This window comes from Protopterus annectens, chromosome 8.part0 (assembly GCF_019279795.1).
Source record: "Protopterus annectens isolate FY-2018-M chromosome 8.part0, PAN1.0, whole genome shotgun sequence".
Lineage (NCBI taxonomy): Eukaryota > Metazoa > Chordata > Ceratodontiformes > Protopteridae > Protopterus > Protopterus annectens.
In genome coordinates, this window is record NC_056741.1 from 1,385,653,748 (window position 1) to 1,385,680,937 (window position 27,190).

A 27,190-nucleotide genomic window follows, 5' to 3' on the forward strand; every position below is an offset into this window, starting at 1 on the left:
TTAGTAGGAAATGGTACATAAAACCCTGATTACTGGTAGTGTTATTTCTTGAGCAAACTAGTCTGCTCCATTTTATGTAAATTAGGCTAAATGTATCTTTCACTATTGCACAGAGATTCAATGGTTTGCAGTGCTAACAACTTTTATTCTTTGTAACTGTGCTCCTTTCACTCTCTACTTATGTAAGCTAATCAAGACACTTGAACAACAACACGCAGAGCAGACCTTGTGTGATCTTTAGCTAACCCTCCCTTTATATTTTGCAGCAGTGTGGTATCTCTTCCACCTGTCTGATACATTTGCATAATGCGATATGTGTTGGCTGAAATTTTAAAGCATGCCTCTGAATCAGAGTGAATGCTAGAAAATTAACTTTTGGTGATGAAAGACCATTTTATAATTGGTGAATGGTTTGTGCTGTGGTTGTCGTACTTGACCCAGAAGTTGCTGAATTCAATCATATAGCTAATAGATGTTGTTTGATGTTTGATATTTGTTTGCACAACACTGACACTAACATTAAGTGCTTCAGAGCTTTATCCTTACCAAACAGATTAGCACAGTTTGTCACAGTAGTTTCAGGAGCCATGCAAATAATTCATTTGTATTGAGAGCCTACGACATCTGTGCTCTGTGACTTTTTTATGGTGAGTGAGCTGCTTTCAGTCTTGCTGGCATCATTGATGGTCATCACTTCCCTCTAGAATCCATGTTACTTGCAACATTTGACCAAAATATGTGCACAATGCCACATTCTCAACAGTAGTGGCATTGTTTCTTAATTTCTAGTTGTAACTCTAATCCTTGACATTCCTAGTATTGATTAGGCAGCATCCCTCCCTGTTCTGCTCGCGTTTCTTTTTGCCTCCTGCAGCACACCATTTTTAGAACGTTCACTGTAGAATAGTACCATTAAGCATTTCCAAGGACAGCACGTGCATATAAATATCAAGCATGTGCTAGCTTCAGTGTCATTTTGAGAGTGCAGCCAGTGTGTGAGCATGTATGAGAGAGTCAGTTTAATTATACGTTTATCTAAGTTTAAGTTACTTAGCCTCAATCCTGATGTGTTTGTACATAATAAAGCTGCTTGAACAGAACCCATGAACATTAGTCTGTTTCATCATGACCAGACAAGTGACTTGGTGTCAAAACCAGGATTCCAGAGACTGCTTTTCAGAGCTACGAGGTGCAGAGTTAACAGTGAAGGTAAACTAAGAAAACCAAGATCAAAAAAAGGGCCAGAAGCAAGCTAAAGGTAATGAAAACTTGCACAAATGATTATTTTATTAACGATAAACTGGAGCTTTACAAGGGCACAGAATGCATTACTAAGCAAACTAATAGAATAGAAACATTTATTAAGCAAACAAAAGGCATATAATGTTTATTAATTAAACAAAATGTTTGAAATTAAGATATTTGATAAAACGATTATCAGAAAGGCACATAGGAATACGAAAAACCTGTGAGCACGTGAATAAGAAAGGCACATAGGAGGATCAGAGTTACCTCAAAATTGCAAAACGAGCATGTTTAGAGTAAACGAGCACAAGAAAAGAGATCAGATGGGCAAAATTAATATAATAAAGGGCAGAAAGGGCACATTAAGCATAAATAAACCAAGGCGGCTGCATGTTTTTTGGCAAATTATAGTGTTTTGGCATAAACTACTATTTCGCATTAATTGAAGCCCTGTATAGCATAACTAGAGTTATTCAAAGTATTTCGGGGTATGTAAAAGTGCTTACAGTGTATGTTCATTACTGTGCATTTATTCCACAGAGTCTGTTGTGTGCAAAGTGCAACTGTTTCGTGAAGTACAGCCAAAATATAGCCATTATGAAAAGTTTCTTATGCTGGGTGTGTCTGTTTGCAAGGGACCACAATTCGAGTTTTTCTTGCACTGTAAACAGTTATTTAGCAAAATTTGGAAGTATTTCAGTGGATGGTGTACTGTTATTCGCAAAGTGCAGTTACTTCAAAATGTTTCTTACTCTGAGCTTCTTCTACTGCCCAGTTTATTCGCATAGTGCAGTTATTTTGAAATGTTTCTTACACTGATAAGAGGTGATTTCTCGAAGTACAGTAATTTCAAAAGTGATCTTGTGTCAGGGAGACTTGTTTTGCAAAAGTATTTTGCAAAGTTCAGTTATTTAGAGGCTTATTGTGCTATTGGGCATAGTTACAAGTACTGGCATGCATTTCTGGCGTGTGTGTGCGTGAGAGTGTGTGTATGTATATATATATATATATATATATATATATATATATATATATATATATATGTGTTTGTATGTTCATACATACTTGCAAAAGCCTTCACTAATATGTTACTATGGCAGAGGTATTTTGCAGACCAGATCCACTTGTATCTGATAAGAATATTGCAGAGAACTGGAGAATATTTGAGCAAAAGTATGATATTTTCATGCAAGCAGCTTATTCTGGTAAAGATGCACGCATCAGGGATCATTTTGCTAAACCTAGTTGGGTCAGAGGCCATTGAAAGAGAGTTTTCATCTGTTTATGCACCAGCAGTACATGAAGGAGAGGGGAAAACCAACTTATTGTTGTTCAGGCTGAATCAGGGGAAGACCCCAAGTGTTTGAAAACCAAATTCAGAGAAATGTGCAATCACCAGACAAATGTTACATTAGAGGCATTTGTTTTACACAAGAGATCAAAATCCAGGAGAAACTTTTGCAGCTTATATTACTGATCTGATAAACAAAGCTAAAACCTGCATGTTTGGTGATTTAAAAAATGAGTTGATAAAGGACAGGCTTGTGTGTGGTATTAATAGTGCTGCTATGAGAAAGATTTTGCTTAGTGACAGTGATTTAACGCTGAGTAAAGCTACTGAGATTTGTCAAATCCATGAAGTTACAGAAAGGCACACAAGTATGCTTGCAAGTGATAAAGAGCATGGTTTCAGCAGGCTCCAGAGCAAATGCAGACAGCATGCAACATGTGGCAAGCAGAAACAGGGCTAAGCACATGGCAGCTGCAGCCCCTATGAGCGTGGCAAGAAAAAAAAAACTAGTCTTCCAGCAAGTTCTAAGACTAGTTCAATTAAAGGAACATGCTCATTGTTAACTTACACTGTTGTGGTGCCAGCCATGAGTCTAAAAGAGAAAAGTGCTTAGCATTTGGTCAGCAATGCCACAAATGTAAAAAATGGGACCATTTTCAAAAGTTGTGCAAATCAAGTAAACCTCACTCAGTTAAAAAGAAAGGTCACTTAAAAAAGGAAGTTGATCATATAGAAAGCTGCAAGTCTACTTTCTATGTAGATGGTGCATCAGCAATCAGTAAAAAGATTAATGGAGTAGATTTATTGGCAAAGAATGAAGTGTTTTGTACTGTTCAAATCCATGGTAAACCCACTGAGCTCAAAGTAGACACTTGTTCAAAGTGTAATGTTATGTCAGCAGAAACATTTGCTAAAGTGACAGCTGGTGAGCAACTTAATGTGGCCAGTTGTGCGAAACATGTCGCTTATTGGAGGTGAAGCAATTCAAACTGAAGGCTCAGTAGTGCTTTCATGTTATTTGGCTGGGAACTATTATAAGTTATTATTCTATGTAGTCTGAAGACCTGTGCAGTCATTATTGGGACTCAGAGACAGTTTAAGAATGAATCTGCTTTCCTTTACTAAAGAAGTTCACCATATAAGCACATGTCCCAGTTCCAGCTTCAGTAATACTGTTTTCTCAGAATATGCTGATGTTTTCGAGGACAGACTAGGCAAGCTTCCAGTTGTGTATTCTATGAAATTAAACCAGCAAGAAGAGTTCTGATAGCTATGCAGAGCAAAGTCAAAGCTCAGTTGGATAAAATGATGCAACAAGGTGTAATTTGTCCAGTTACAGAACCTACTGAATGAGTGTCATCCTTGGTAGCCGCTCACAAAAAAGGCTCAGATGAAATCAGAATATGCATTGACCCGAGAGATTTGAACAAAGCGTTAAGAGATGTCATCATCCCATGCGAACAGCCGAGGAAGTTGCAGCCCTAATACCGAAGGCCACTGTTTTTTCTGTCTTGGATGCAAAAAGTTCATTTTGGCAAGTGATGCTTGATCGCAAATCTTCACTACTGACTGCATTCAGTGCCCCATTTGGAAAATATAGATTCTAGAGGATGCCATTTGAAATAAATTCTGCAAGTGAAGTCTTTCAGTGTGCAATGGAGCAAATTTTTTCAGGTTATCCCTGTGCCATAATAGTAGATGATTTATTGGTCAGAGGCAATGGTGAAGCAGTTCATTACAGAAATCTCGGGAAAATTCTAGACAGAGCATGTGAAGTGAACTTAAAGCTTAATCCTCCAGAAGTTACATATGTAGGTCATTTATATACTAGCACTGGCTTTAGACCAGATTCGTCTAAGCAAGCAGCCATTCTTGAGGTGCCAGCACCGTTTAATGTTCAAGCTCTACATTTTCTCGGTATGGTCAACCATTTGGGTAAGTTTATACCAGATTTTCGTGAGTTGACTGTGCCTTTGAGAGAGATGATGTGCAAAAATGTTGCATGGTCTTGGCTAGAACAGCACTAGAGAGCATTTGAAGACCTCAAGCAGAGAATTGCCACTGCATCTACATTAAGATACTATGATGTCAATAAACTAGTCATTCTTTCCTTCAAAATTTGGTCTTGGCACAGTTCTTCAAGAGGGCAAACCAGTAGCCTATGCACCTAGAACTCTTACCCAAACTAAGATGCAGTATGGTCAAATTGAGAGAGAACATTTTAGCAATTGAGTTTTTTATGTTCAAAGTTTCATGATTATATTTATGGTTGGGTTATTCAGGCTGAAACTGATCATCAACCTCTAGTCATTATTTTCAATAGGCCTATGCATTCCACTCCAGCAAGATTACAAAGAATGATGCTCAGATTGCAGATGTACAGCTTCAAATTAGTCTGTACAAAAGGCAAACTTCTTTATCTGGCTGATACCTTATCCAGATCACCCAGAAATACAAAGGAACAGCTTAACACAGAGAATTTTGACTTCGATGTCATGGAAGTGCGTAATTTTTCTCCCACGAGACTTGATGAGCTGAGAGATCATACAAAGAATGATCCTGTTTTGCAAAAAGCTCAACCACTACAATCATGTAGGATGACCAAAGCAATCCAGTGTACCACCTGAAGTGCAACCTTATTTTCCTTACAGAGATGAGATGTTGATGGAAGATGACATTATTTTCAAAGTTCCTAAAATTGTTGTTCCTACTTCCTTACAACGTGAATATATCCAGAGTTTGCATTGTGGTCACCCAGGTTCTGAATCTACCAAAAGAAGGGTGAGAGGACTAGTATTTTGGCCTTCTCTAACAAAAGATATTGACAAAAGTACTTTCTTCTTGTTCAGTATGTAATAGTACTAAACAACCTCTGCAAAGAGAGCCACTTCAGCTAAGTCAAGTTCCTGAACTACCTTGGTCAACAGTAGCCACTGACATATTAGAGTGGAGCAATCAGCATTACTTAGTGATGGTAGACTCTTATTCAAACTGGTTTGAGATCGATCTACTACCTAACCTAACGTCCACTGCTGTTATTACAAAGTAGAAATGTCATATCTCAGTCCATAGAAGTCCACAAAAGCTCATCTCTGACAATGTCACCCAATTTACCAATCAGTTGTTTCACAAATTTGCAAAAGAATGGGACTTTGTACATGTTACTAGTAGTCCTGAATACCCACAGTCAAATGGATTAGCTGAACAGAGTGCAAAGCAGTTACTAGAAAAGTCAAAGTGTAACAGTACTGATGTCTCTCTGAATTTACTCAATCTCAGAAACATACTATGTGATGATATACTTGGCTCGCCTGCTCAGAGACTTCTATCTAAGCAAACCAGAGTGACTTTACCTGTCCGTTCCAGTTTATTGAGGCCTAAAGCTAAAAACAACAGGGCAATTAAAGCCTAACTATTCAGAAAACGTTTTTTCCAGAAGTCCAGCTATGATAAATCAAGCAGATTTCTTTGTCCATTGAAAGAAGAGGAGGCAGTAAGGATACTAATGGCGAAAGGTTTCGACTGGATTGCTCAAGTAACAGGTATATGTACCGAGCGGAGATCCTACTTCGTAGAATCTGAAGGTGTGGAGTACAGGTAAAAATCTCAGACGACATCTTCCTGTATCAGAACCGTATCGCAGCATTGTTCCTGTGCTACAGACTCTAGATCTCAGGGTAATCCAGACAATGTTCCTGCTGCAGAACATGTCTTAACTCCTACTTCCATTCCTGAAAATGTTCCTGATGTCCCTAAAGTAGAATATTCAGCATTGATGGTTCCAGTTGCTAGACCTGATTCTAAGTTGTGTCACGTTTTGGTCGCATCTCCAGACCTAGAGTGAAATACACAGCAACCTGGACATAATTGTATGTATATGCATCTAGTTCTGTATAATTGCATGTCAATGAATTATTTTGTATCAAATTGCATATCAATCAATGTCGTCAGTATGCATGACTCAGTTGTCAAAGAGGGAGGATGTAAAATATGTGTGTGTTGTACTTTTAAGAAGCATTTCCAAGTACAGCACGTGCATATAGATAGCAAGCGCATGCTAGCTTCAGTGGCTTTTTGAGAGTGCAGCCAGAGTGTGAGCATGTATGAGATGGTCAGTTTGTTTATAAGCTTATCTAAGTTAAAGTTACAAAGCCTCAATCCTGATGTGTTTGCACATAATAAAGCTGTTTGAATAGAACTCACAAATGTTTGTCCTTGTTTCAGCCTGACCAGATGAGTGACGTTCACCTTAACACTGGTGAAGAATACGTTGGTGCATCATATGATGCTTCATACTTCCTGGTTCCTCGCATTGATCCTTGCAAAAAAAAATACCTGGTTTATGTAATATTCAGTAACCTCCCTAGTTAATCTTAAAGGTCATTACTGCATGAAATAATAAAGATTCATGTAATTGCATTCACAGCCAACTGTTAAATATCAAGACATGATGTGCAAACCAGTAAAAAGCCCTATAAAACAAAAAGCCAGCACTTCAACCACAGATAGAGATCAAAGCAGCTGATAGACCTCCATAAGGTGCTGGCATGCTTTTAATGCACCAGTAATCCCCTGTAAAGAAATTACTGAGGAAATAGTCTGTTTATTCTGATGATGATAGAGACGAGATTTCTTTTACATATTTACAAGCTGGACTGTCAGACTGTGAAGAAAATTTTAACCCTTAACTTTCCTGTGGAGGAATTTTCTTTAACTTGACCATAGCCAGGAGGAATAAGGTATTTCTTTAGGAACAAGTAAATGTTCCCCTTTAGGAAATATGATGTGTTATAATTGGATATACTTCATTACTCACCCATACCATATGTGCTGCCAGCCCTGGAGGATGTGTTGAATGCTGCCTGTAATCATCCTGTAACCAGCCATCAGTTGTAAAAAGGCATATGGAGTGCATAAAGTGTCTCATATTAATACATTTCATTTCTGTCATCTTAGATTCAGACCCAGCATGTATATCTCTGTTTTTCTTTTGCTGGTTGTAGATTGATCCTGAATACTAATCCTTCTGGGGACATAAAAAGGCAATTTGTTTGACCACTTATATAAGATAATGCTTTCTTCTTTCATTTTAGCTTATAAAATTCTCAGTTGTCAGGCACATGTATGGAAGTTTATGCTTTGATCTGATGTTCTGTCTTCCATCTGTTCCTCAACAGATGGGTCTTAGGACCTGACTTGGGCCACTCAAGATGCTGGATCCCAAGCTCATGCTTCTCCCCTTACCCATAAACCCATGTAAAGCTCAAAATTACATCTGATCTTTGCCATTTGTTTGAGAAGAATGCAAATTATGTACAGGCATGGGTTTAGTTTGGTAAGAAATTTTTTGATTCAGTCTCATTTCTCACTTTGTTCCCTAGTGTCTTATAACTTTAACCCTACCTCCTATTTTATAGATATAATATCTATATTCCTAGATTTCTGAACTCAGAAAAAAAAATTTAGTTTCCTTTTTTTTCCCTCCATATCCTCGAGCCTCGGTGCTGTCTTTCTATATACAAAAAAGGAAGCTAAATTGATTTTTTTTAGATTAAAAATATAGGAATTTAGATGTTATAGCTGTTATTAGGTTTTATACATGAACTATGTTTGTTTGTGTCTTTCGGCTTTTCCCGGTTAGGGGTCACCACAACGGAACTCCAGTCCGCTAATGATTGGCAGTTGATTTTTACGTACCGGCTTGCCAGGACTGACGCACAACCTTCAACGAAGGTACGCCCATTCACGCATGTCTCCACGCAGAAGACGCTCTAGCTGAGAATCGAACTGGACAGCGTCTTACTGTGAGGCAACCGCTACCGCAGCATCACCACTGCGGGTATTATACATGAACTATGTTATATTAGCAATATTTTGTGACTTTCTTCAGTATGTCAGATAAACTTTTGATTTTAAAAAATGGGTGGCCTTTAGTCAAAAGATAGCAAAATTGGACACCTACTGTGTTACTGACAGAGCTTCTCGCTTGAGTGAACAGTGTGGTATCTGCACTGCCTTTGGTACCAAAGCAGAAGTAGAAAGAAAAAATAAATGTATTCTTAAGGGACTTCTTCCTGCCTCTGTGGGAGAAACATCCAAGACTCTGCAAACTGGGACTGGAGCTTCCCCCTCATCAGAAAAGGCTGCAGTCAAATCCAAAGGAGGCAAAACCTCTAAAGAGAAGACTAAGGAGTCTACAAAATCTCTCTGGATCTTTGTTCTTCATCCATAGCATCTCTGGCTCCTAAATCATCCAAAACTTTGGATCTAATTTTCCTCTGAGATCCAAGACTTTCCCTCTTCAGGAGCCTTTTCTTTCTCTCACTGTGGAGGAAGTTGGGAGTCATCTTTCCCTGCACCCCAAAGCCAGTGTCCCCATCACAAATGACGGGTGGAGAGGATAACCAGAGACTATTACATTCCCTTTCTGTCCTTTCCCAAAATTCAAAAAAGTTACCCAGTGTTGCACCCTCTCCAAGACGAGCAGCACTCAAGGGAAGTGCAAAAGCTGCTAAACAAGCAAGTTGTCCAAAAGGTCCCACCAGACCAACTAGGATCTGAAACTTAGTCAATATGTCAGGTGGTGAAAGCTCCTGATGGTCATAGTTCAGTGCATTGTACTACTTCTGAGGGTGAACTATTGGATGTGCTGTATAGACCTTCAGGATGTGTACTGCCATATCAAGATGGACAGGTGATCCAAAAGGTATCTCTGCTTTTAGCTGGGAGCCAGTCATTTCCAATTCAAAGCCCTGCCCTTTGTCTTCACTACAGTCCCCAGGTGTTCACTAAGTGCATGGCAGTTGTAGCAGTGTAACTCAGCCTGCAAGGATTCTGAGTGTTTCTGTGTCTGAACAACAGGCTCATCTCTGACCCTACCAGTAATCTGCTTATCCAAGTTAGAGACTTCTTGCTGAATTTTTTTTCAATGTTGGGAATCTCAGTCAATCTGGACAAGTAAAAATTTGCCCTGTACAGGTAATTAAGGTCATTGGATCACACTTGGAGACAATCCATCAGACAGCAAAACTTCCATGGAGCATGTTATCAAAATTTCACAGTCTTGCTCAAATTCTTCTTTCATCCTAACAACCAATGGCAAGAATAGTCCTTCACTTTACTGCATTTGATGGTAGCCTCCATCCCTGGATTTCCTCTTGTCATATATGACATGAGTACTACAGTGGACTGTATCAGTAAAATAGTATTATTCTCACAATTCCTATAGCCAGGTTCATCATGTAGTGGTTTCTTACAAAATAAATAAATACATGGACCAAACATTTATATTCCTTGGAACATCAAATTCCAGTTTTGAGCTGTCAAAAAGGGAACTCCATTATTAGAGAAAGCAAATTCAGCTGAACCCAGATCCCTCCTTCTCTCCTCTGATTCCAAACCAATCTCTAACCACAGACACTTTGTATTTTGCTTGGAGAAGTAGATTCCATGAGGGTAAAGGTGCAAGGCCTATGGAAGTAGACCAACCAAAGCACATTAATGTAAAGGAGATCTTGACTGATCCATGCCTTGAAGTCTGTTCATCACCTATGGTCACCAGGACCTCTACAAGTGATTACAGACAGTTTCACATTCGTGCAATACATAAAGTAGGGAGATGCAAGGTCATACCCTCTATGCAGTCTGGCTGTGATGGCATTGGAGGTAGTTCTACCACATTTCTTAATTCTCCAAACAGCTTACAGTCTATCAGAGCTAAATGTAATGGTAAACAAGGTGAATTAAAATCAGAACAGACCCTGTGTAAAGGTTCATCTTGCAGCCACTTCAGCATGTCTGCCCTTTAATGCTCTTCTTTCTTTTCTATTTGTGGTAAAACCATTTCTAAAGAGTTTTAAACCTAACACCACCTTGTAAGCAGGTTGCTTCTCCTTGGGATCTCAATTTTGTGCTGGAAAAGTTGACTGTGTCACCATTTGAACCCACCTGTTTGGCTGATTTAAAGTTCTTGACTTGAAAAACTGTACTACTCAATGTTCTGACATCTGCAAAAAGAGTATTGGAGTTTCATTCTCTTATGGTGGATGAACCTTACCTCATGTTCTACAGAAATGAAGTCACATTAAGAACGAACCCTTGTTTTATGCCCAAAGTGATATCATAGTTTAGTTGAATCAAGCTACCAGTCTCCCAGTTTTCTATCCTGAACCTAAAAACAAAGGAGGAGGATTATGCATACTTGAGACATGCATAGGCAGCACAGGAACCAAGTCCTTCTGAAAAAACTGATTGGCTGTTTATTTCTTATATTGTGATAAAAAGGGACATCTTGTGTCTAAACAGACCATTTCCAGGTGGTTGCCTTCTGTTGTTGCTTTTTGTTATTTCCATCATGGGAAATTGTAGGCAGTATCATGGCGTACTATACTAGAGCCCTGTCTTCATCATTGGCATACTAGAAAGGGTGGTCTATAGAAGCATTCTAGAAGTAGCTACGGGGTCCTCCATACATACATTTTTTTTATAAAGCATTACAAACAGGATTCTTTTTTGTGGTCCAGGCCGAGCTTTGGTAAGACCATTTTCTAGCTACTCCTGGATCCATGTCCTTCCTCTTCCCAGGTTGGCTAAGCTTTTTGGTAATTAACCCATGTAGTGTAAAGGCTACTGCAGCAGTGGGAGTGATGTACATAGTACAGTTGTGTAAGTTGCACTTACCTGTAACAGTAGATGTTTGAATTCCTCACTCTTGCACCCTCTATTCTTCTACTCTTGTATGTAGTCTAAGTTGGGATGTAAAGTTGGGTTCTTTGTGTTCTTACTTTATATGCAACTCGTTGTTTATTGTTATTGGTTTGGGATTATTAGGCTCTTCTCCCTCTCTCTCTGTATGGGCAAGAAAGTATTGAAGAAAGCTTTACTCTGACTGCTGGTTTCCCTCCTTGGGGGTATCCAGTCAGCAGTCAGAGTGAAGGCAAGGGAAGGAGCCAGAGCTTTGTGAACCTGGCTGGCTGTTGTTTACTGGGTAGGAGATAACCCATATAACTTTTAAAAGCTACTGCAGCAGTGAGGAATTCAAACATCTACTGTTATGGGTAAGTGCAACTTGTACAGCTCACTATATTGCTAATTCTGTGAAATGTGAAACTACGTGAACTGTGCTGTTTATAAGCAGCACAATTTTGTTTGACTGTAAGTGTAGTTTAAGCATTCACCAGTATGGCATTCAAAATAGTAAGATGCTGGTAAGCAGTATGTAAATAGGATAAAGCCAGAGAGAGAGATTTTTAGCAGCCTGATTTTCCAGTGGATTTTACAGCTGCACTGTTGCTGTGGAGCCACTTGCCCATCATAACTGTTTTTGCCATTAAAGTGAGCAGTAATTTTTCCACACCAAAATCTGAAACATTTTTGAAAGGTCTACCCTTTTTTGCCATTTTAAAATGTGTTGGTGACTTTTAGAATTGTGTTTAAATATTATACTGCTCTAACATTGGTGACCATCTTTGATATGTCTGCAGTTGATTTGTCTTCACTGTGTCCATAAGTCACAGTTAAGCACTTCATTCCCTGAAGTTCACACATGGTGGGGGAGAAGTGGTTCTCCATTATCCTAGTGGACATAGTGAATGTTGCAGACAAACTCTGCATGTGTTTCTAGCCCCTTAATGCTTCACTTATTTTTTTGCTCTTTGGACAATTCAGGATCTTGAGTGTGGCACTTAAGCCATCTTGCTTTTGATGCACATAAGCACATCGCTGAAGTGTTTTTCTGAACATAGCAAGGTCCATTGGCATAGAGGACTAAAACTCTGTGACCAGTTGATACATGTTTAATCAGCAGCATGGACTCCTGCTGGAGCTGGCATGAGGTGAAGTGAGTGAGTATACCTATCTTTTGAATGGGGGGTTGCAGCTATACTAGGGCTGTCCTATGTATGTCATGGTCCTTGGAAGAGAAGTGCACTGATACTTTGGTGACATTTCTAGGTCATGCATGTAGCTGACTAAGCCCATGAGCACATTTGTTTTCCTTAGCAGATGAATGGGAAGCATGCATGTGTATTAGAGGAGGCATAGTGGCCTACATAGTGACATGGTGCATGTCTTTTGCCTGTAATGAGAGGAGGGTCTAACACTTAAACAGAAACACACCTCGTTCTGGGATGCATGCAGGGTTCCAAGCAAATTTTGTAGTGCCCTGACAGGCAACCCCTTTGGAGCATGCATAAAAATGTAAAGTGACCACCTTAGACCTTCACTGGCACTATGTGTACTACTGTGGCAAAGAATATATTGTAAACTACTGTTGTGACAGCTGTCCAACTTGGCCAACTCAAAAGAGAAGCTGAGCAAGATTTGAAAACCTTCAGAAGTAATTCAGCAGGAATCAGAAGGGTTCCATATCCCTTTGGTTTAAAAATCCCAGCTTTAACTCTTGGTTCCGACTCCCATTGGATAGGTCATTACTGAGAAGGCCCCTTTAACAGATGCCAACCCTGTAGTTCTATGGTTCAGCAGAATCAAGGGTACAAGAAATCTTTTCATACGAAGATAGGATTAGCACCCCTGAAGAGTCTCCCAACTGTCCATGGTTGGAGGTAGTCGGGGGGGGGGGGTATCTCTCCACTCTGCCTTGTGGAAGGCCATCACACAGGACAGATTGGTGCAAAACACCATATCCAGAGGCTATACCATACAATTTTCCTAAAAAACAGATTCAAAAAAGACCAAAAGCCAAAGCTTCCAAATGTTCCATCTCACCAGATGCAGGTGGCAGTTCAAGAGATGTATATCCTTCTCCAAAACAGGGCCATCCAGGCTGTCCCACCAGATCAGAGAGGATTAGGAACTAATCTGATTTTTTTTTTTTTTTGGTTCCAAAGAAGTACAAGAACCTCAGGCCAATTTTAGATCTCAGTGAATTTAATAATTATGTTAAAAAGACCTCTTTCAGAATGGTCAGTTTTATCAGTCCAAATGATTAGATGTACTTGATAGTAGATCCTTTAGACACCTATCTCAAAATAAGGATCTCAAGAGAGTTCAGAAGGTGTTTTGCCATTTCTTCTAGGGGCCAGTCATTACTAGTTCAAAGCCCTGCCTTCAGTCTTATCACAGCTCCCCAGGTGTTCACCAGTTGTATGGCAAGTAGTTGCAGCCCATCTGCAAATCAAAAGGATCCATGTTTTCCCATGTCTAGATGATTGGCTCATCACTGCAGCAACCAAAGAATAATTACCAGTAGCCAGAAGCTTCTTTTTGCTGCCCCAGCTGTCTTTACACATGGCCATAAATTCTCAAAAGTAACAGCTACATTCCTCACCACAGATATTGTTCATTTGATGCTATCTGGGCACAGCCTCATGCTAAGTCTTTCTGACCCCAGAAAGGCTACAGTCTCTCCCACCACTCAGCTCAAATGTTTTTTACCATCACCATTTCCTTCCAGCCTTGTCAGTTGTAAGAACTCTGAGTCTTAATGGCAGTCTCTGTCATCACAGTCGAATATGCCAGATTTCATATGTGGATTCTTTAGTGGATGCTTTTCACACAATGGTCACAACTAACAAATTTTCCTTCTGCCACAGTATAGCTAACTCAGGCTTATGGGAATCATTTAAATTGGTGGCTGACTTTCCCAGGCATTCATATAAGAGGACCATTTGTAACACACTGTCCTTTAGCAGTAGTGACTACAGATGTCTCCTGTTTGGGGTTGGGGGGCACTTTAAGAGGAGGATGGTCCAAGGAGTTTGGAAGCAGTTTGAGGTCTTACTTCACATTAACATCCTAGAGATTAGAGTAGTTGTCCTAGTGCTCCAGGAATTTCAGGATCTCTTAGATCCAGGGATGATAGCTATTTAGTCGCTCAACGTGTCTGGTATATGGTACATCAACAAGCAGGGAAGACTCAACTCCTACTCTCTCTGGTGGGAGGACATAAGGGTATGGCAAAAGGCTTTAGATTCAGGTTACTTTTTAGTGGCAATGCACATACCGGGAGAAGTCATCTGGCTAGTGGAAAGGCTCATCAGATCCATCCTAGTACCTCACACTTGGTCCCTAAATCCATTAGTGGCTCAAGTCACTGGGGCTATCCGTGCTGCAACTTGTTTGCTTCTTCCTCCAAACCCATGTATAGAAGCTACTTTGCCATTATTGTTCCTCAGAAGGACAGTCACCCAGGGATGCTCTTGTCTGATAATGCCCCCTTCCAGTCATCTGTCTCTTTCCTGTCCTTCCCCTGATTCCATCATTCCTGCAAGAAAGCATAAACCTACAAATCAGACATAATCCTCATTTCTCTACAGAGCCCACACAGGGAGATATGATATCCCAGGATCAGTTCTCATTTGAAGAAGTCCCATGGCTTCTAGACCAACAGCCAGTTCTCCTGTAACACCCCTTTGGACAACCTCATCCAAATCTGATTGAGCTGTAGTCAACTGCATGATTTCTCCAGATGTTCTTCGTGTTTCACAGTTGCAGTCATCACACTTGGGTTATCTGCCTGCAGGTAGCCCTCAAGTCAGCCTGAATACCAGAGACTTAGTATTTCTGTGTTGGTTGATGTCGCTCCAGGACTGACATCAAGTCGTCAGGGGTATAAAAACAGGCAGCTGACGCCATTACATCAGTCTTTCTTCCTGAGGAGCCCGAAGCAGAAGCAGTTTGCTTGAGTGCCGGTTGGCCACTACCTGAGTTTTTGTTTCTGAATTGAATCATCCTGAAGTCTTCTAAAGCTAATTACCCCATTGGGGGTCCTTTTTTCTTGCTCTAACCGATGTAAAAAAAAAGTTAACAATTGTTTCGCCTGTGGAAAGCGAATACCACACCGATATTTCCATTCTTACTGCGTCATTTGTTTAGGCCCAGACCACAATGTACCTCTCTGTTGGTTTTGTGCCTTGTTCAACGCCCGAACTATTCGTCATCAGACCCTTGTTGTCGCTAAATACTTTCATTCTCGATCTCCGTATTCCGAAATGGCTTCAGTAAGCCATCTGACTACCGATCTTCTGGAAAAATGTAAGGATAAAGACAGAGACAGATCGCACAGGTCCAAAACTGCAGACTACGCTTCCGTTAAGCTAGTCGCCAGTTCGCCGGTACTCAGGCACTTTCGCAGCCCCTGATGCCCACTTCAGTGGATTCGCAGGCCTCTTCCGAGACTCATTTGGAGTCTGGTATGCTGTGAAACTCTTCTTTGTCTACAGAACCTGCGGATGTCTATACCTTGGATGGGTCCAGAGCTGCTGAGCAGGCACTGACCTCTGAGGAAGTTCTTCGCACTACCGCTATTCGACACAAACTGATGACTTCTTTCGCGTCTTCAGTGCTGTCTAAAAGTACCAAGTTTCTAAGGCCAAGAGTACGAGCTATGCCTAAAAAAAATGACGACCCAAACTCAAGCACCTGCTCCCTTGCCACAACATCACATGCTTAAAATGGCAGAAGACCTTATTATGCTGATTAGGGGAAGTCAGCCTTCCCCTGCTAAGAGAAAAAGAGACCTGTCCCCGGCAACTTTAACAGACCAAGAGTCCGATGAGACTGAGGTATCTGATTATGAAGACATGCCTTTATCTGCTTATTTGGATTCAGATGCAGAGGAATCCATTCCCTCTGCTTCTCCTCCAGAGGATTTTTCTTTTGGTGAAACCTTACATACTTTAAGAGAGCATTTCCACTGGGAATGACAAGACTATCCTCAGTCCAAAAAGAGACTCATAGAATTTCTAGATTTGCCACAACATAGGCCTTTAACAATACCCCCAGTCCTGGATGTTGTGGATGATGTCTTTATGGAATCCAGTTTAACTCCTGATACTTTACCCCCCGTTCCTAGGAAACCAGACAGGTACTACAGAGTTCCTGACTCTCTCAAATTCCTTTTCAAAAATCCTACTGCTGACCCGGAGGTCATCTCCCAGAGCCTAAAGGTATCAAAGCAACTGCAGCTAAGAATCCCACCCCCTCAGACAGGGATTCCAGAGCTTTAGACAGATGGGGTAAGAAAGTATACACTTCTGCAACTCCCGCCATTAGGGCTTTGAATTGCCAGTACCAACAGCATATTATGGAACTTATTAAGCAAAAAATAGCTACCTTTACAGACTGTGCAGAAAATAAAGAATTACAAGAGCTTATGCATTCTGCGAGCCAAGTCAGCAAGCATACTTTGCAATGTGGCTTTGACGCCCTAGAAGCATCTTGCAGGGCAGCAGTCACTGGTTCTGAACTAAGGCATGCTTGGCTTAAGGAGCAGACCTTCCCAGACCATGTCAAATCAAAATTACTAGATGCTCCTTTGAACAAGGACAATCTGTTTGGTACCAGAGCAGAAGAGGTTCTTAAAAAGATGTAAGAAAAAGCTAAATCTGTGCAGACAGTCAAGGATTACTTGCAAGTACAGCCTCCTAGATTCAGTAGGCATTGCCCCTCGAAACACTGGTCCTAGTCAGCCCCTTAAAGGCCATCTCAAACTAGACCCAGGGGAAACAGACCCCCCCCAGACTACAGTCATAGGGTACGTGGAGATCTAAGCAGTGGAGTGCCTCCACTTAAAAAACAGGGAGTGCTAAGCCACCCCCTTACGGAAAGAATTCACAATGGCTTCTCAACTCCACTCCCCACCTCTGCCCAACTGCTCGTGCCCCTAGGAGGAAAACTTGCCCATCATGGAAAAAACTGGACTTCCAACACCAAAGACTGATGGGTCCTCAACATTGTCCTCAACAGGGGTACAAATTTTACTTCTACTCACTGCCAACCCCAAAAGGGTTCCCAGACCTTCCTCCAAACCAGTGGGCAGAGGCACAAAACCAAGTTCAATCCCTGCTCTCCATAAGGGCAATTCTACCTGTTCCTGCGGAACATATACGTCAAGGGTTCTATTCCAGACTTTTCCTGGAATCCAGAAAAGAGGGCACTTGGCGCCCAGTCTTAGATCTTTCCATTCTAAACACTTCCTGATGGTACCAAAATTCAGAATGCTCACCCTGCAACAGCTTCTTCCTATGCTGGCCAAAGATGCCTGGTTAGCCACCCTAGACCTAAAAGAAGCCTATCTGCACATCCCTATCAAGGACTCATGCAGGAAATATCTACGCTTCAGGGCAGGATCTATGCATTATCAGTTCTCTGCACTTCCCTTTGGCTTATCCACTGCTCCCAGAGTATCCACAAAATGCCTGGCTGCAGCTATTGCCTACTGCAGACAGAGAAAAATTCAAATTTACCCATACTTGGACGACTGCCTGATTCAGGCAGACAGTCAGGAAATGCTGTTGCAGCACCTGACATTTGTAAAAAACCTTCTAACCTCCCTGGGGTACACCATCAATGAAAAGAAATCAAAACTAGTCCCCAGTCAAAAGATTGTATTCCTGGGAGCAAGCTTGGACACAGCATCCCAGATGGCATTCCTTACTCCAGAAAAACAAGCCTATCTGACAGACTACTTCACTCAAATGGCCACCAGAACCCAGCTATCCACAAGGAAAATCCTGCAAGCCCTAGGGTTCATGGCCTCTTGCATCCTACTAATTCCATATGCCAGACTGCATATGAGGAAACTTCAGTGGCACTCAAAAAGTCTCTGGTGCCAACATTCTCAGGACCTGGAAACTGTCATTCCTATCATACCTTGTCTAAGGACAGAGTTTCTTGGGTGGGCAGCAGCATGCAACCACAACAAGGGACTTCCCTTTACTCAACCCCATGCTGCCCAGACCCTAACCACAGACTCATCAGACTATACCCGGCGGGCACACCTGGACAACAAGTGCATTCAGGGCCACTGGAGCCCAAGTCAAATTCATCTGCACATCAACCAAAAAGAGATGCCAGCTGTTCAGCACGCTCTAACAGCTTTTAGATCCCTACTCTCACCACCCTGCTAATAAAAACAGACAACACCACAGTTATGTGGTACATCAGCAAGCAGGGGGAACCCACTCTTAACCACTCTGCAGGTTAGCCATGGCCCTGTGGAACACGGACTTGGACATGCAGGTCCATCTGCATGCTCAATTCCTGCCAGGCAAACAAAACTCACTGGCAGACAACTTAAGCAGAAATCTCCTAGACCCACACGAATGGCAATTAGAGCCCAGCACTTTTAGCCTTCTGATTCAGAAATGGGGTACCCCAGAGGTGGATCTCATTGCCTCCCTCTGCAATCACCAGCTCAGCAAATTTTGCACCAGGACACCTCACAGCAGGACCTGGAAAGTGGATGCCCCATCCTTCCAGTGGGTAAACCTCTCAATCTATGCATTCCCCCTCTGCCCCTTCTCTCAAGAACATTGCTCAAGATAAGACAAGACAGACCAAGGACAATCCTTATTGCCTCGGACTGACCATGCTAGCACTGGTAACCACTACTGCTCAGCCTGATACCGGTGCCACCCTGGCACCTACCCTAGAGCTCGATCCTACTCACTCAGCGGGGGGGGGGGGGTCATATCTTTCATCCGCAACTGCAAACCCTGAATCTTGCAGCCTGGCATATTCCTTGAATTCTTCCCCAGTGACCACCTTAAGCAAGCAGGTGCTGGACGTCATTCTTGAAGCCAGAAGACCCAGTACAAGGAAATCTTATGCTGATAAGTGGAAAAGGTATTGCTCCTGGATTCAATCTAAAGGAGAGGACACAACTCTGCCCTCCCTACCTCTAATCCTGGATTACTTAGCAGAGCTACTCCACAGAGACCTGTCCTTCTCCTCCATTAAGATCCATGCCTCTGCCATCTCGGCTCATTACAACACTGAGCCACCCCTGTTTTCTCACCCTCTCATCAAACAGTTCCTAAGAGGGGCAAACAACTTAAGGCCACCAAGGAGAGCACCCACCCCTGCTTGGGACCTTAACTTTGTACTGGAAAAGCTCACACTATCCCCTTTTGGGCCTGCAGCATCAGCAGAGCTGAAAATACTCTCTTGGAAAACAGCATTGCTTCTGGCCATCACTTCAGCTAGAAGAGTGTCTGCACTACAAGTACTTATGGCTGTGGAACCTTTCATTATTTTTCATGCTGACAGTGTCTCCCTCAGGACTAATCCTTCCTTTATGCCTAAAGTGGTGTCCAGTGCGGCTCTCAACCAATCTGTCCATTTGCCAACCTTATTCCCTAATCCTCAGAATAAAGGGGAAAGGATCCTGCACTCCTTGGATGTGCACCGACCGCTCCAATTCTACCTGGATAGAACTAAGCCCTTCAGGAAATCTGACCAGTTATTACTCAGTTTTACACCAGGGGCAGCGGGCAAGGCCATTTCAAAACAGACAATTTCCAAATGGATAGCACACTGCATTAATTTCAGCTACAAACACCATGGGAAACCAACCCCTCAGGGGGTCAGAACACATTCCACTAGGGTAAATTCTACCTCTACAGCATTCCTCAAGGGAGTTCCTACCAGGGACATTCTGGAGGCTGCTACCTGGAGTTCTGTATACACATTCACCAAGCATTACCACCTGCCTATATTTTCCAAATCCAGGGCGAGTTTTGCAACTGCAGTCCTTTAGGGCATACTAACCAGCCCAAACTCTTCTTGACTGCCTCCACCCTTTCTTCAGCTTTGGGAATCAACCCAAGTGTGATGACTGCAACAGTGAAACATGAAGAACATAGTACAGTTGTGTACACTTACCGTAAATGTAGATGTTCGAGTATATTCACTGTTGCAGTCCTGGTTTCCTTTCCTCCAGCCCCCTTCTCTCTCTCTCTCTCCCCTCTATGTGTATATTACTCACCCCTTGCGCGTGTATTGGTATTGGCATTTACTTTATGCTGGTGTTGATTTTCCCACCATAGCTTAGCTCCTTATTGGGGGGCTTCTAACATTTGGGGCAAGAAAAACTGATGTAATGGTATCAGCTGCCTGCTTTTATACCCCTGACAACTTGATGTCAGTCCTGGAGTGCCAGCAACTGACGCAGAAATACTAAGTCTCTGGTATTTGGGCCGACTGAGGGCTACCTGCAGGCAGATAACCCAAGTGTGATGACTGCAACAGTGAATACACTCGAACATCTACATTTTTGGTAAATGTACACAACTGTACTTTCCCTAATGACCAGGCATTCTGCCTTTTAGAGAAGGCAGTTCAGATACTGTCTACTTCTCAGAATCAGTCTACTCAATGTATATATAAAAGTAAACAGAAGTGGTTTTCTGTCTAGGCCAACAGTCAAGGCTTAGATATGTATTCCATTTTCATTGCAGTTCTGATGCAGTTGTTGTGTCCTATATGACAAAGGCTTCAGGTTCTCTACTATTAAGGTTCAGTTAGCTTCTGTTTCAAATTTCCATGCGTGATTCCATAACTTTACACTAGCATTTCAGTAACTATGCATGGCCTTTCTCAGAGATGTATACCACCAATTAAAGATCCTATTCCTCCATGGGACCTGAATTTAGTTCTGAAAGCACTAAGATCATCTCTCATTGAACAAGCTTCCTCTGCACAGCTAAAGTTTTTTATTGTGGAAAACTCTTTTTCTGGTGGCCATCATTTCAGGTAGAAGAATTTCAGAACTATAGGCCTTATTTTCCAAGACACCTTACCTGATCTTTCACAGAGGTAGAGTTACCTTACGAACAATTCAGCATTCATTCCTAAGGTGACACTGGAATCTAGTCTTAGCCTATTAACCTTCCACTTTTCTTTCCAAGTCACTCCAAGAGTGAATACCTATTGCATACTTTAGATGTTCACAGACAACTCAGATTCTACTTTCACAGAGCAAATATTTTCAGAAATGTTTATTTGCCCCCAATAGATTGGGCACAAAAGTTTCTAAACAGACACTGTCCAGATGACTATCTGATTATCTTTCTTTTGTTTAGCAGCGCTAACGTTTTATCTATGAAACCTAACGGTCATTCCACTAGGTATATGGTGATCTTCACTGCCTTCTTTTAGGAATGCATCTGTTGATGATGTACACATTTGGAGCTTCAATTCTAAGGATAGCCTCTCATTACTCCACCTAAGATATTGGGTAGCTCAATTGTTAGATCAGACAGACTGATGAAATATTATATGCACGTCATATACTTACCACAAGTTGGATCCTTTTCATCCATGTTGTCCATTAGGATATCCCTCCCTCCATCCCCCTACTAAATTGTAATTTATTCTCAAGAAGATCAAGCATCTTGCTATTTCTTCAGTTGCCTTTTGTCATTAGACAGCAGACTTGATCTGAAGAGAGAGGTTCTCAGAGGAATTATGGGAAATTTTTGAAGGCGCTGGAGCACTAGCAAAGGGCCAAATCAGATATGACAAGTAAAACTGTACACAGCTATTATGTCATCATATCAGATCGACTTCAATTAAAAAGATCCAGCATTATGGTAAGTACATAACTTCTGTTTCGAGATATTTCATTTAGTGACTTGTTAACCATTACCACTTCACTACACTTCTTTTCTCTAACATTTATCCTTTTCACACAAGGCGTTTATCAAATGTCTATTTCCATTTTTTCCCATCTGAAGCTGTTAAAGGCAAGGATTGCATTGTCACCCTTACCTGGTTGATTGATTGATAAAAGGAACAGTCTGTGGAGATTTGTTAGTACTAGTCAAACAGAAAAACTCCATTGTTTACGCATCTTGAGGATTTCTGTGAATTATGGAAATCTGACTTCTTCCTTTCTCAGCAGAAGCTTTAGACTATGCTTATGGTCTCAATAGATACACACACACACACACATATGTGTGTGTGTGTGTGTGTGTGTGTGTGTGTATATATATATATATATATATATATATATATATATATATATATATATATATATATATATATATATATATATGGTTTCACTTCAGTATCTCGAAATACTGAAACACCGAACTTCTAATGGCCGAGACCATAACGCCAAAGTTTCAATATTTCGAAATACTGAAGCGACGTTAAAAAAAAAAAATAAAACAAATAAAACTACTGTTTCTGCAGGGAGGCAAGCCCCCCTGCACCCCCTCACTTAAATATACTGTCCCCGTGATTGCACGATAGTGGGGACACGGTAAATCCCCTGTTTTGTGCTTCTGCATGTGGTGTGGAATGGGAGATTTCCCTTTCCTCCACTGTAGCTCGATCTCGGAGTTGGTATATTTACGTAGGAGGGTGTGGGGGTGCAGGGGGCTTGCCCCCCCCTGCATAAATGTTCTCTGTATTGTTTTTGAGATACTGAAGTGACACGAGATATATATATATATATATATATATATATATATATATATATATATATAGGGATAAATCTGCTCATAGCTTCTTAGCAAAACTTGTTGTGATCATTTTGGTGCAAGCTGTTCAGGTAACTGTCACCCTTAAGTAGCCATACCATGCCAAGAGAATATCATAGCTCAGTGCCTTATACTTTTGGATGCAAAGTAAAAGAAACTCTTGAGTCATCAGGGTTGTAAGACAGCACTGTATGGTAGGCATTCACTTTTCTGCAGCCTAAAGATCTTACTCCAAGAATCCACAGGCTGCGAAAAGGATGTCATTCAGGAAGTCCTAGAGCTCTTACCAGGAAACTCCTGGAGATGGAGGACCTCTTTGTGGCAGAAGAAGAGGTAACAAATAATAGACGTTGCCCTGTAGACAGAGGTGGACTGCATAACCAAGGTTTTTGTGGACCATTTAACAAAAAGCCCTTTCAGCACCCCTGAAGGGTTGCCAGAGTGCTGCACTCTGGAGGCAGTGGGAGGCACTTATCTCTGCACCAGAAACCTACCAGAATATAACTTCAGATTATTGGGTGCTGAACATAATTTCCAGAAGTTATAACATTTTCCCTCCCCCGTCAGAAAGAAGAAAATTCTTGATGTTCCACCTTATCTGTGGGAACTTGCTGCAGTAGATATTTCCAAGCTGCTAGAAAAAAGCCATCCAGCTGGTCCCCAAAGACCAGCTAGAATCTGGAGTCATCTTTTTAGTACTCAAGAAAACAGGGGAACTCAAACCCATTGTGGGCTTAAGATATTTGAATCGGTATATTAAGCAGACAAATTCCAGATAGTCATGCTTCAGTCCAATTTGCTTGTTCTGAAAAAGGATGATTGGATGTGCTCCATAGATCTTAAGGATGCATATTGTCATGTAAAGATAAGAGAAGCAGTTGAGGAGATTTCTCCATTTTCAGCTGGGAGCCAATCATTATCAATTCAGATCCCTCCCATTCTGTCTCATCACAACCCCCAGGATGTTCACCAATGTTATGGCAGAGCGTCTGCACCTATTAGGTATCCAGGTTTTCCCATACCTCTATGATTGGCTTTTTACCGCTACAAGAGACGGTCTCTTATTGCACCACCAGGACATTCTGCTCCAACTAATGAAGGATCTAGGCATCACAGTCATTATGACCAATGCCAGCTTATGCCATCCCAACTGATGGTGTGTTTTGGATGTCATCTGAATACTGCTTATAGATTGTTCACATTCATGTCTCCATGGTGCTTTCCGTCTGTTTCATGGCAACTCAAATTCTTCACCACCCATGTCCATCAGCAAGGCTGATCTTTAACCTATTAAGCCTAATGGCATCCACAATCCTCATGGTCCCATTTGCCAGATTTTACATGAGGGTTCTTCAGTGGACTTCAGAGGTACAGTGGGTGTCTAGAGGTTAATCCACTTCATGCCAAAATAAGACTTACTCAGATTTGCAGGCAGCACATGGTCCTGATGGATAGCATTGTCTTTTGTGGTAGACAGGCATCCGTGGGTAGGGCATTTGAAGAGAAGACTGTCCAAGGCACTTCGTCACATGTAGAGTTCAAACTTCATCTCAGTGATCTGGAGATGAGAGCAGTCCTCATAATGTTGCAGGCCTTTCAGGGTGCTCTCCTCTGAGGTGTGATCCAAGTGCAAACAGACCATATGTCAGTAGTCTGGTACATCAGCAAACAGGGAGGAACCTACTCCTATCCCCTATGCCAAGAAGCCATGAAAGTCTGGCAAATGAGCGATGTCTTCATACCACTTTCTAATAACACATATCCCAGGGTCCTCCAGTCTTTTTGTGGGCAAGTTGAGCAGATCTATCTTGATGCCTCACCAGTGGTCTCGCAGTCCAGCAGTGGCAACTTTGATCTTCAGTCGCTGGGGATAACCTTGCTATGACCTGTTTGTATCTTACCTAAACAACAAGTGCAGCAGTTATTTTGCCCTGATCTCTCCGCAGGAACAGTCACCGAGGGGATAGTGTGGTCCACAGTTGTCCCCAGGTCCCCTCTGTCATTTTCCCCTATTAACTTTATTGAACAAGTTCATACATTAAGCTAGAATGTGCAAAGCCAAAGTGATCCTGATTGCCCCTTTCTGGCCTCATCAAATTTCCTCTTCTATTGCATCTTCCATGGAAGTTGGATCACTGCCCATATCTATTAACACACCTGGCTGGACTACCTCCTCTGAACCAGAAAGCCATAAAGTTAACCACTTGGTTCCTCCAGTTCTAACATTAGCCAGAGATGCCAGGCTTCTTTGTTGGTTGTTTAGATCTTGTCATTGTCCCAAAAGCGTATCACTATGAGAATATACAGCAGCAAATGGAAGAGCTTTAAAATGTGAGCTGCTTCTGAGGGCTTAGATCAATTTTCAGCTTTCATTCCTTCTATTTTATATATATATATATATATATATATATATATACATATATATATATATATATATATATATATATATATATATATATATACATATATATATACATATATATATATATATATATATATATATATATATATATGTGTGTGTGTGTGTGTGTGTGTGTATATATATATATATATATATATATATATATATATATATATTATTTTTTTTTTATCAGAACTTTTTCACAATGTGTGCAGTTACTCAACTGTCAGAGTACAGATGGCAGCCATGTCTAGTTTCCATATAGGCCAGAACAACAGCTGTATAGACTGTTTGAGACTTTCTAAAGCTTTCTTGAGGGGAACATTTCTTCTTTGGAGCCCTACCAGAAACCCAGTACCCCAGTAGATATTACTGCCATATTACAAGTATTGATTTAGCCACCAGTTGAGCCATCAGCATCAGTAGATTTAAATTTACTCTCCTGGAAAACAGTCTTTGTGATGGCAGTCACTTCAGCCAAAAGGATTTCATAGATGCAAAAATTTTCCTTCAAACCACCATATTTGTTTTTCATAAGGAGAGGGTTTCCTTAGTAACTAATGTAGCCTTCCTTCGTAAGGTGGCAACTGAAGGTAATTTAAATCAGTCAGCAAGTCTGCCAGTCTTTTTTTCCATGATTTTCAAACAAAGGCAAATACATGATGCATATACTAAATGCTCTTCTTCAACTTAGATTTTATTTCCATATAACTAAGCCTTTCAGAAAGTCATATCAGTTTGTCGCATTCTCTAAGCCTAAATTGGGTAAAGCAGTGGCTAAAGTTACCCTGCCCAGATGGTTATCTGAATGTACTTCCTTTGTGTACAATAAAAAGGGCTTATCTCTGTAAACCATTCCACAAGGGGAGTGGTCACTTTATCAGCCTTTGCCAGTAGGTTACCCATAGATGATATCTGTGCAGCAGCTACTTGGTCAACAGTTTCATACATTTGTATCTCATTGTAGACTAGATTAACAATCTAGATCTCATTCTTCCTTTGACTCTATCCTCAGGAATGTCCTTCCTTGATACCACCTGGGTCTGTATGCTCGGGAAATCTGTCCCATAGTTGAATCGGACTAAAATAGACAACATTAGATCTAAAAGTTATGTACTTACCATAATAATAGATCCATGCTGTTTGACTTTTATCCGGTTCAACATCTCTCCCACCTGCCCCCTGCCAAATTGTCTTAAATAGGACACCATTGACTGGGTTGACTTTGGAATTCCCTGTGTTTGAGGGGTCATTACTGCCAGTGTCCTATAACCCTGGCATTTTTCTGTCATGCATTCTGGAGCTGGTCTTGAATGGGAGTTATGTGACTGGCATATAATTACATTGATCTACTAATGGATGTAATATTTCAGGGGGCAAACCAGATCTGAGGTAAGTGAGGTAGAGTCCAGGGATTTATGGATGGGGAGGAGTCAGAGCCTTGGAGCTGATTTGTTGCCAAGGTTGGATCCGATAACCCATAGTTGAACCGGGTAAAAATCAGATAATAGTCATCTATTGTTATGGTAAGTACATACCTTTAGTTTATTCTCATCCCTTTTCTAACCCTGACAAAACTAGTTTCTCTGCTATATTAATGTTTATTGGAGAAACCCCTTCATCTATGACCTTTCAGGGTACCGAGTTCTCACCCATTAAGCAAAACCCTCAAAGACTTGCATTCAATAAATTTGATAAGAATGGCTTTTCTAGTTCCATTCACAGCTAGCTATTTTGCTTTATAGTCTGTTTGTAATATGTAATGCTGGTATTATGTAATGCTGTATCTGCTTACCCTTGGAGCTTTTCTCCTCGGTCCTCCGCTGAAAATGGACATGCATCCAGTCAGACTATCCCGGTCAACAAATGTAAAATTAAAAAATAAAATAAATAAATAAATTTGAGTCTGTATTTACATTAACTACTACTTTTCTGAGACCTTCCAGTTGAAAACTTACCAAGATAAGTGGACCCATTTTTTGTGCATAGTCCCCCTTTAAGCCCCTTTCCTTTGGTAAGTGTCTT

General features: G+C 41.2%; 1 protein-coding gene across 1 annotated transcript in view; it reads left to right on the top strand.

Moving 5' to 3' along the window:
- The window catches only part of SIK3 (SIK family kinase 3), a gene marked incomplete in the record, with an annotated part of 4,425,276 nt that overhangs the window by 2,815,693 nt on the left and 1,582,393 nt on the right, over window positions 1-27,190 (top strand).